This window comes from Octopus bimaculoides, chromosome 5 (genome assembly GCF_046866305.1).
Source record: "Octopus bimaculoides isolate indiv1 chromosome 5, ASM4686630v1, whole genome shotgun sequence".
Lineage (NCBI taxonomy): Eukaryota > Metazoa > Mollusca > Cephalopoda > Octopoda > Octopodidae > Octopus > Octopus bimaculoides.
The window spans coordinates 80,788,428-80,799,058 of record NC_142932.1 but is presented as its reverse complement, the minus strand read 5'-3'; the positions used below and the strand labels follow the sequence as shown (position 1 = coordinate 80,799,058).

Below are 10,631 nucleotides of genomic sequence, written 5' to 3'. Positions count from 1 at the left end.
AAATCTCAGGTGCTTTTTCGAGGATCTAATCCAAGTATTATTCATAAAAATTGCCCCTCATAGTGACTCCTCTTCTAGAATGAGCTCTAGTGGAGATATATTAATCGCCATTTTTAAACCGTTAAAAACAAGAAAAGCATTTGCGAGGTTCATTGCATCAAGCTGCACTGCAGAAATGGTCTCCCTCCCATGTGTAGGTATTTCTCTGTGAAAATTGTTACATAAGCATTGGCGAATACGTTACTCTTTAATGTATTGATACTCTATGGATTTAATCTTTGTTAAAGACTGTAGTGATACATTTCTGACTAGGAGACATTATAAACAGACCTAGAGGTTATATTACACCATTTAAATGACGTCAAGCCTTGGGTGAGTAATAATTTACAGCAGTGATATAATTATTTTCCGCGTACCCCAATAATTAACGCACTAAGGCAAGAAATTTCATTAATTACAAATACATTCGTAGCGGGGAGAAAGAGTTAGCTTAATGATTAATATTAGTCAAGAATGGCTGGGAGGACAACACAAAAATTATATACTCTTTTACTCGTTTCAGCCATGTGGCCGTGGTCATACTGGAGCACCACCATAATTAAGATTATTTTAAAATCATTTTCAATGCAACAGAATATCTTGGCTCACTACGTTGAATGACTGAAATTACTGAAAGGAGTGTAATAGAGAAATGAAAATAAAACTTTAAATATTTTTGTTATTTATTGGATGATTATGAAGGTCCACCGTAAACAGGGGTTTCATTAACCGGACACAAAATCTTATGTATGTATAAATTCGTATGTGTCATTTACACTTTGTACTTCATAAAATCGTTTATTATTATTTTTTCACTGGTTTCAGTCATTTGGTTGAGACCATGCTCGTGCTCAGCCACATATTAACTCCAAGTACTTTAGTATAATATACTACAGCATCTTCATATACTACGAACGACAAAGTGGGCATAGGCGTTAAAGGTAGATAATTCAGTAAAATACTGATTATTTATCGATCATCCCAAGTTGACAGGTGAACATATATGTGTGTATGTTGATATATATATATATATACATATATATATATATATATATATATGTATGTATGTATGTATGTATGTATGTATGTGTATGTATGTATGTATGTATGTATGTATGTATGTCATTATTCGAGATTTCTTACCCATAGGGAAAGAACCGGATTCTAACCTAGATCCAAGGCTCCATCAACAACAGGGCATTTTTGTTTGTATATATGTATGTATGCATGTATGTATGTATGTATGTATGTATGTATGTGTGTGTGTGTGCAGATTTGTTTGTTTTATGTATGTATTCTTATGCATATAGTTCATATGTATTTAAATGATAAACGTCTGGAAAGTTTTACAGATTTTACAGTTCCAGTGATGGATTGGATCTGTTGTCTTCGAATTAGTTTTCTCTTTTCTGGTTTTGAGAAGCCTAATTCCTCAAGATTTGTATTTAGGTAGTGTGTTACATATTCCAGGGAACCAATAATTGCAGATATAAACCTGAACTTGTAACTGTAGATTTCTCAATAATTCAGCATAGGTGTTCTCTTTTTCACTGCTATTGAGCTTTATGTTAACATCTGCTCGACAGCTAATTTCCACAACTGTGCACAGTTTCTTTTCTCTATCCCAAATCATTATATCAGGTCTATTCTGCTTTCATTTTATTGGGGTCTTCACTACTACATTCCACCACTATTCCTTTTTATTATGAGTGGCTATGGCTTCTACCATATCGTGGGTTTTATTTCTTTGTCCTTGGGATTATCCTTCTAACGGATTTCATTATAGTGTCCTAGCTACAACGTCATGTCTCATCGGCAGATAATACCGTGATGACATTTTCGGACAACTGGTTATGGTGTGGGTGAAATCTTGTGGGTGAAATTTTCAGTGTGAACTCCACAAAGTCTGCATCGGTAATCACACGTTACGGGTGTACCAGGTACTTTGATATTTCCTGTTACTGGATTGCAAACACCTACCCTTCAAAGTGGGAGGTAGTAATCCGGCTATTCGTCCATGATAAACTGCTCTGATGATCGATGTTATTATCATCACGGAGCTTTCTACTAACATCCATGCATAGTCTTCTGCTCATATAGGCTCATCATTTCATCTGACACGTTGCGCTAGAGTCGTGCGACTGCTTTGGGTTAGCAGACAAAATGTGTTGCTCAAGGAGCTCCCTTCCAAGTCTCATGATGTTATCAGCCTCATGATGTTATCAGCCTCATGATGTTATCAGCCTCATGCATGCAATCTTGGTCAAGGGATGCACTTCGACACTTGGTGGTTAAAAGATGTTACCGAAGGGATATGATGCGACATTCAAAGGCATTTTTGATTGATGTTGAGCCTCTTCCACCTTGTTTTCGTTTTAGGTAGAGGTGGTCTACATCACTGTTTATGTGGCAATCATGTTCGCTTGTTAATATTTTTCGGGTTTTCACATCAAGCGGGTTTTCTCATCAAGCGTCCAATCAAGCTGCCTAGACGTTGGTATGAGTACTGGCACTGCAAACACATTGTGAGCCACGGTTTTATTGAATGCAGAGAATTCTGGGGTCCAAATTGTCCTTATTCGGCGGTAATATTCTTTAGTGACACGTGTTTTGTTACAGGTGCCACTGTAAGACATATTTTCATCTACCCCTAGATACCTGTAACATTCATCGTCAGATACAGGGGAAACTGTCAAATTATTGACAGAGATGTCACTAGTGTGGTTTATAGTCCCCCCCCCCCTTTTTATAACCATATAGCAACATTTATCCTGACCAAACTCCAACCCTACATCTTTTAAGAATGTTGCAACTAGGAAAAGGCTCTTTTTCATCTCATGCATATTCTTTGCAGAAAGTTTTAAGTCATCCACAGAAAAGCAGCGTGTAATTTTGGTATTTCTGTTTCCTTGTGAAACAGTGAGATACCCATCAAATTTCCTTAACATGAATGACAAGGGGTTTATAGAAACTATAAACATCACAGAGGGTGTGTCTCCTCGGAATATGCCTTTGCGATATTGTATTCTATCGGTGATAATACATTCACTCTTTGTGTTTAATTTCAAGATGGTGGCCCACGATGAAGTCAGGTCAGCTGTGGCTTTGACTATTCTCACTGGAACTTTAGCAAGTTGAAGGGCTTCTAGCATCCATGAGTGAGGAACAGAGTCAAAGGATTTTTATAATCTAGCCACATTGAAACTAGGTTCCTCCTATACCCTCGCACCTCTACGATCACAGTTTTGTTGATTGACAATTGCTCGGCACATTCCCAGATTCCGTTCTTCTCAGCAGCTTATTCTGTTGTGATAATGTTATTGGTTTCACAATGGTGCTGGAGAAAGAGGTTTAAACATGCTGTATATATTTTATACATTAAGTTCTAGCATACAACTGGCCAGTAGATTTTTTCCATGTGTGTAGTTCTGCATTTGGGAATTAATTTTGTCTCTGCCAGAGCTACTGTTCCCAATAAAAGCTTGCTGGTACAGATTGATAAGGTATGGTCGGTAGAATGTTAGCTTCTTGTACCAATATCCAACAATCAAGTCTCTTCCAGGTGCTTTTCCATTCTGGAGTTTCTGGATCACAGTTGCAAGAGTTTCACCATCAATGTTGTATGTCTTGGATGTAACGCAGGAGCAATAACTTTTTCGGATTTCTTCCAGCCAGAGGGCATCTTTGTTAAATTCCTTCTCTTCACTCCATATTTTCTTCCAGAAGAAGTCTATGTCTTCTCGTGAAGGCGCTCCTGTGATGTTCACTGATCCTGTCTCTCATGTCTCTGTATACTGCTGGCCGGTTGCGGTTAATTTTTTTGTTTATTATTCTTCTCTCGGTTATTCTCGTCTGATGTCAGAGTTTTTCACTGACAGCTTTTAGCTCCTGCTTGAGGGTAATCAGTTTGCAAGTGAGTGTCTCCTTTTTGCTGTCTCCAAACATCATTTTTATCTTCTTTACTTTCTGTTGGTGGGACGTATAGTGATTTGTTTGTTTGTATACAATGAGTATCATTACATGACCGATTATCTTCCGTAAACCAATTATCTTTTTCTCTCTCTTCAAAACCCAAGATGGTGCTTCCTTTATTATTTCGGTTTTGTTTACTTTTGAATATCATTCATTACTGTTTTATAGTAGTAGACATCACATATAGACAAGCGTTAATCTGCCAGTATGTGGGTTCACCATACTGTTGTAAATACTCATCACCAATTTCGTTAAGAGTTTATAATATCTTATCTGGTGGTTTTTTACTTACCTTAATAGAGAATCCTCTCGCCTCGAGAGAGTCCTTCAAAGCCAAAGTTATTTTTTGTCTGAAAATTTGACTATGTGCGCATTTTATCGGCATATAATCCTTACTGCTTCTACTACTACTACTACTACTACTACTACTACTACTACTACTACTACTACTACTACAATAACCGTTGCGGTTGTGCCTGCTATTTACCATAGTCGTAGTATGGGGCAATGGTCAGTTACTTGAGGCAGTAATGTAGTTTGGCTGGCAGGCACTATGGAATCTGTTGGAACGTTCACGTGGTGGTTTTATAGATTCACGTTTTTGTTTTTGTTTATAGAGTTGGGAAGAAGGTTATTTTTCGATTTTTAATAAAGTTAGAGTTACTACTTTCTTTCTATGTTCTACAAATGTTGCTCGTTGGCATAGGTGCTTCGCAGTAAAATGATATAATTCTGGATGCAGATAGTCCGAATATGATTTCAATCGATTCATATAGCCAACAGCGGGGTTTTGTTTCGCTTTTTCATAGCAGCTAAATAGATCATTGTTCAATTCTTAACTCCAAGAGAAATGGGTTTTTTAGTTACGGTTTCTTCTCTAACTACAGCTAGAAAGAATGTGTTTACCTATTGAGCTGTTGTTTTCGTTCTGTTCCTGGATTGTGTTATTGATGTTGTGTCCAGCCATGTTGTTTGTAGCATCTCTCTGTATGGAATATGCAAGCTCCAGTCGAAAATCACTACGACCGTGAATAAAAGGCTCTCCCAATTAATTCATCTGAAGATTAACCAGTTATTTAACAAGGCTGATAGTTTTGGCTCCAAAGCTGGAGACAGTATTCTTCGTATGTTTGATAAATAGTCTCCCACGCCAAATACGCGACTTGTCGCTTCGAATGTTTATATATGTGTGTATGTATGTATGCATATATGTATGCAAGTAGATGTATGATTGAATAACACAATCGCACGGATATATCTACGCCAATATGCTATTTTAATCATTTCTGTGTATGACGAGATTTTTATATCAAGAATAGAGCAAACATACACAAAGGGAATATCTACAATGAAAATGAACTTACTGAAGATAATTCTATAAATGTGTGTTGAAGTAGGTTCTTTCGATTTTCTAAGACGAATTCTACTGATTAAAAACATTGATAACAGTATTATAAATTTTCATGCCATAGTCTCAAATGAGTAAATCACATTAGTGAAAAGAGTAAGGCTGCTTTATTTATTTATTATCTGTAAAATGATGTAAACACGAGATATTGGGAGCCAAAGGACTTAATGTGTTGATCAGAATTTAACAGTGTCATTTATTCTATAGTGTGTATACAACTAATTGTTAAGCTTGAACATAGAAACTTTATATGCATAAATGCAGAGACAAATATGCTTTCATGGGTATGTATAAACATAAATATATATATATGTAAGTGTGTGTGTGTATGTATATGTATGAAAAAAAATATATATCTATATCTATCTATCTATCTAGCTAGCTAGCTATCTATCTATCTATCTATCTATCTATCTATCTATCTATCTATCTATCTATCTATCTATCTCTCCATCTATCTATCTATTTATCTATCTATCTTTGTGTGTATATATATACACACTTTTGCTTACCTTATAGTAGGATGTATCTAAAATTTTGTACCACTCTTTTACTCTATCTTTTAGTTCTCCTCATAGTTTCTTCTTCTTTCCTTTTTCTCGCTCCCCCTCTCTCTTTCTCACACACGCATTTCTTGGCCCTGTCTTTCTTTAACTCACACATTTCCTCTTCGCTTATCTCCCCTGTACATTTCCCTTCGTCTGTAATGTTTTCCCAATCCTTCAATCCCACTGCCCCTTACCCCTCTCTCATCCTTCTACGTGACCGGTGTCCGGGACAGCCATGATCTTTCTTTTTTTGCCTGACTACCAATCGCCAACACTTCTTATGTCCATCTACTATGTTCCTGCCTTTAGGCTTTCACTTCATGCAAGGCAGCCCAACTTGATTCGTACTCAGTCGAAAGACACCTGTTGTTATAATCTTGCTGTTTGTATTTGTAATTGTATACCATGTCCTCCGTTTTTTGTCTTTGTCGCCGTAAACATTTGCTAGTTTTCTTACAAAGAAATCTAATGCTCTTAGCCTAGACTTTTTGGGAGACAACCAGATCGAACTGTCTCAAGTATAACTGCCTGAAACAGTAAGGACTTCTGGTAACTTGACTGAGGAAAGAAGGCCACGAATGACCCGACATGTTTAGTCTGTCCTTCTAATTGTTGCTTTTCCTCTCCACCTTTGTATAGTCTATCTGTCCGAATTTTTTATTGTCCTCTATAATGTTTTATTGTCCTCACATACTACATACATGCATATATACATGCATGCATATGTGCGTATACACTGGTACATGTTTATAAACATATATAAGCCTCCACACATGTATGCACACTTACATCCGCACACAATTATTCATATACGCCTATATACACACGCAGAATTCTAAAGATATATTTCTTCCAAAATATAATTCCATAACTTGATTATATATAAAAGACAATATATATATATAAAAGACAAAAAAGCAATCATATATAAAAGACAAAAATTGATCATGAAAATTTGACTTATCGAAAACTAAATAGGTATTTTGTAATTTCAGTCTCAAATTACAATTCTATTTGTATTCAGTTCATATGAAAAGTTACAATATATTAAATACAGTATATCTATAAGTGTAGCAGCCTGTACCGGGTCGAAAAATTATCGTCTTGCAGTGTCAGTTGGACAACCACATTTCATAACTATATGAGAGATGATGACTGTCCCTTCCCAATTGTACATAGGCTGCCAATAACGAATCGCTTGTTATCACCTTAACGAGATATTAATATACGAACCGAAATATCTTACATCTGTCTCTATAGCGAACAGCGTAGCTGCACAAACGTCGAGACAGCACATATGCAAGTCTTCGAATAAGGGAATTAATTTACGGGAAGACCCGTCAGTGCAGTTTGCTGTCAAGATCGTTAGAGATTGCTTTAATGTCTACAATAAAAATATACAGGTAATATTTGTTTACTTACTATGTATCTAAGTTTGTGTATGCGTGTATTTATGTGAATATGTGAGTGTGTACGCGCGTACGACCGTGGGTGCGTGTGTGCGTTGTGTGTGTGTTTATATTGAATGTACTTACCTATTACATTACAGTTTATAGACAAGGTTGGCTATAAATCTAATGTTGGTGTTTACTAAAGTAGTGTCGCTTTGAAGACAAAGGCAAAATTCTACCACGTATTGAGGAAAAGCGTCGGCCAATTATGACGTCATAATAGGAGTATATGTCAGAATTTTCAATCGAAAAACGTAATGGAATTAAACTGAGTTAATTTATTATCTCCCTTTGATTTGTGTTGAAATACTTGTTAAAATATATGGCATGTTTTTACAAAATTTCTTTCACGGAAGATGGAATTTATTGAAATATTCATAATAGTAGTAATTCCACATTCATACAGTTTACTACTACATCAGAAATTCGATAAGAAGTTTATTACATTGGACTTGAAAGTTTAAAAGGCGATGTTCAGGATTTCAAATTTAAAATAAAAGGTGAAGAAATGCCACTAAGCAAGCAATTTGTTCGACGAGCCAACGATCCTGTCAGGTCACTTTTTTAAATAAAAATGTTTTTATCATAGGCACTAGCGAGGTATTGTTGGGATAGCAGTTGTCTGAAACATTACCATGAAAATTTCAGTTATCCTAGAGATTAGAACTGTATATCTTGTCATTTCAGGTGTTTCGTATAAATGTATTTGTATTCAGCTGGTATGAACAAGTTCGTGTCTATTAAAATATACGCGTTTGTGCGCGCGTGTGTGTGTGTGCGTGTGGGCGCGTGTGTACATGATACTGATTCGCTTATGACGACGAGTGTTCCAGTTGATCCGATCAACAGAACAGCCTGCTCAATGAAATTAACTGGCTGAGCACCCCACAGACACGCTTACACTCAACTTAGCTCCCAGTGACATTCAGCCTCACACAGAATATGACAAGGCTGATACTCTTTGATATACACGTACAACACATTTTTTTCAACTGAGTGAACTAAACCGTGAAATAAAGTGTCTTGCGCAAGGACATTCCGCGTCACCGAGAATCGAACTCACAATCTTCACGTATAATGTGTGGGATAATTCTATAGAAATAGACAGAGTTCTGCTTTACGTACGGCATATAATCCCTCGTGAATTTTACTAATTTTTTAGAATTTTTAGAAAATTTTTGCGACTTCGTATTCTACACACGAGAAATCATACGACTATTCAAAAATCAAAAGAAAAAAGAATTTTTGTGTGATTTATAGGGTATTTAGCCGTTATTTTAGTACAGTTCACGACCACCTCATACCGTTCCCGTTTGTTTGTCAATCTGTCGTATTGTTGTTTTTGAATATTTTTCTCCCCGTAAACACATTTAATGGTCTATTGCTGCGATTAAACCAAAGATTCGTACTGTTCGTATTTTAAACTGCGATTTTAAAACAATAATGAATATTTTTTTTAATTTCGGAAAATTAGAAAAAAAACTGTATTGCATATTCCTATGAATTCCCTTGTATAGAACTCAAGTTCACAAAAGTTGTCTGAAATTTAAAAAAAAACAAAAAAAAAACAAGAGTTTATATGCCGTGCGTAAAATAGCAGAATCCCGGCTAGGAACATACGTATGAGCATACATCGTGTGTAGAAGTAATATTCAATTTGTAGTGTTATTTTCTGATCAATCATTCTCCATAACTATAACGGACTGATGACTGTTCCATCCTACTCTGTGTTGCTTAACGACAACTAATCGCATGTTACCAGCATAACGAGAGCTTGCTACTCGAATCGAGATATCTTTAGTTTGATCTACTGCGAACGGTGTGACAACATTAATGTCATGAGTAACAGTTATGCAATACATTGTATACGGTACAAGGTTGGAAAGAGTACAGTTGCTTTTCAGTTTTACGGTCAATACTTCTTTCATCTTGAGAAATCCTTACTGAAAATGTTAAAATCACAACCCATCAAACCCTACTGTTCTGGAACAACAATGCTTCCCTGTATTAATCTGCGACAAGACCCACCGCATGCATGCAGTTTTCTATCAATGTCGTGGTAGATTGCTATAATATACTAGGAGGTACCAAAAGAAACCGGAATTTTGTAATATGTTATTCACTTAGTTTAACATGTTTTCACCTTTATTGACTACAAAGTAGTCTCCATTTGAAGCAATCCATCGGTCCAGGTGTTTTTTCCACTATTCGAAGCAGCGCTGGAACTCTTGCGAAGTGATGCCTCTTAACACCTCCGTCGATTTTTCTTTACCTCTTCCACTTCTGCAAATTCTGTATCACCAGCTTTCGTCACGAGTGATGACCTTCGAAAAAAAATTTGGATCAACTTCCAACTCTTTTTGCAGTTCACGACACGCATTCAGTCGTGACTGCTTTTGGCCCTTCGTGAGCAAGCGACGCACAAATTTTGCTGCAACTCTTTTAATTTGCAATTTCTCGCTCAAAATTCGTCTTCGATCGTCCTGAACGTTGTTGCAATATTAGATTTTAAATGACATCATAGCAAGATATATTTCAACTTTTGCAAAACCGTTATCTTTTTATGAAATAATTGAAATTGTCATATATTCTCTGCAATGAAAGCATTTATATATAAGATAAAGAACTAATAATATCACTTGTTTTAAATTTTGGTATATATATATATATATATATATATATATATATATATATATATATATATATATATATTTATTTATTTATTTATGTGTTTCAGCCAAGTGGCTGCGGTCATGCTGGTGCACCACGAACACATAAACCCTGTTTTGAACGGCGGACCAAACATATTTTCCCTCGTTGGAATAAAGGTATAGAGTAAAAGGCGACACAATGTTGAATTGAAAAAAAAAGACATAAAACAGAAGAAAATATGTTTATCAGTTTTTCAGCTTTTAAAATTGTATGAACAACATTATACATTTCATTACCCAAACAATATGTATGCTAAAACAATATGTATGCTAAAACAATATGTATGCATTCAAGATATTTTCAATATTTTTATAATTGAGGCGCCTGAGACATCGTCTCAATGTATTACACGGACTTTGATCTGTGAAAAATCTTTACGAGTGAAGGATCGCTAAACCCAATGAGAACAAAATACAACTGATTATAGGTGAACGCTCTAGTAGGGAATTAATGCCATATATCGATAAGGCCAGTCATGAACTTTTTATCGACATGGTGAAT

At 35.8% G+C, this 10,631-nt stretch overlaps 2 long non-coding RNA genes across 2 annotated transcripts; one reads left to right on the top strand and one right to left on the bottom strand.

Moving 5' to 3' along the window:
* Positions 1–704: 704 nt before the first annotated feature.
* LOC149135626 (uncharacterized) lies at positions 705–7,686 on the bottom strand. Its single transcript, XR_016241929.1, has 2 exons — positions 7,503–7,686; positions 705–5,434 (listed from the first exon to the last, which is right to left on the bottom strand). It is a non-coding gene; the product is annotated as an uncharacterized LOC149135626 (long non-coding RNA).
* Positions 7,687–7,692: 6 nt separating this feature from the next.
* Positions 7,693–10,410, top strand: LOC149135625 (uncharacterized). The gene is made up of 2 exons (XR_016241928.1): positions 7,693–7,973; positions 10,156–10,410. It is a non-coding gene; the product is annotated as an uncharacterized LOC149135625 (long non-coding RNA).
* Positions 10,411–10,631: the final 221 nt, after the last annotated feature.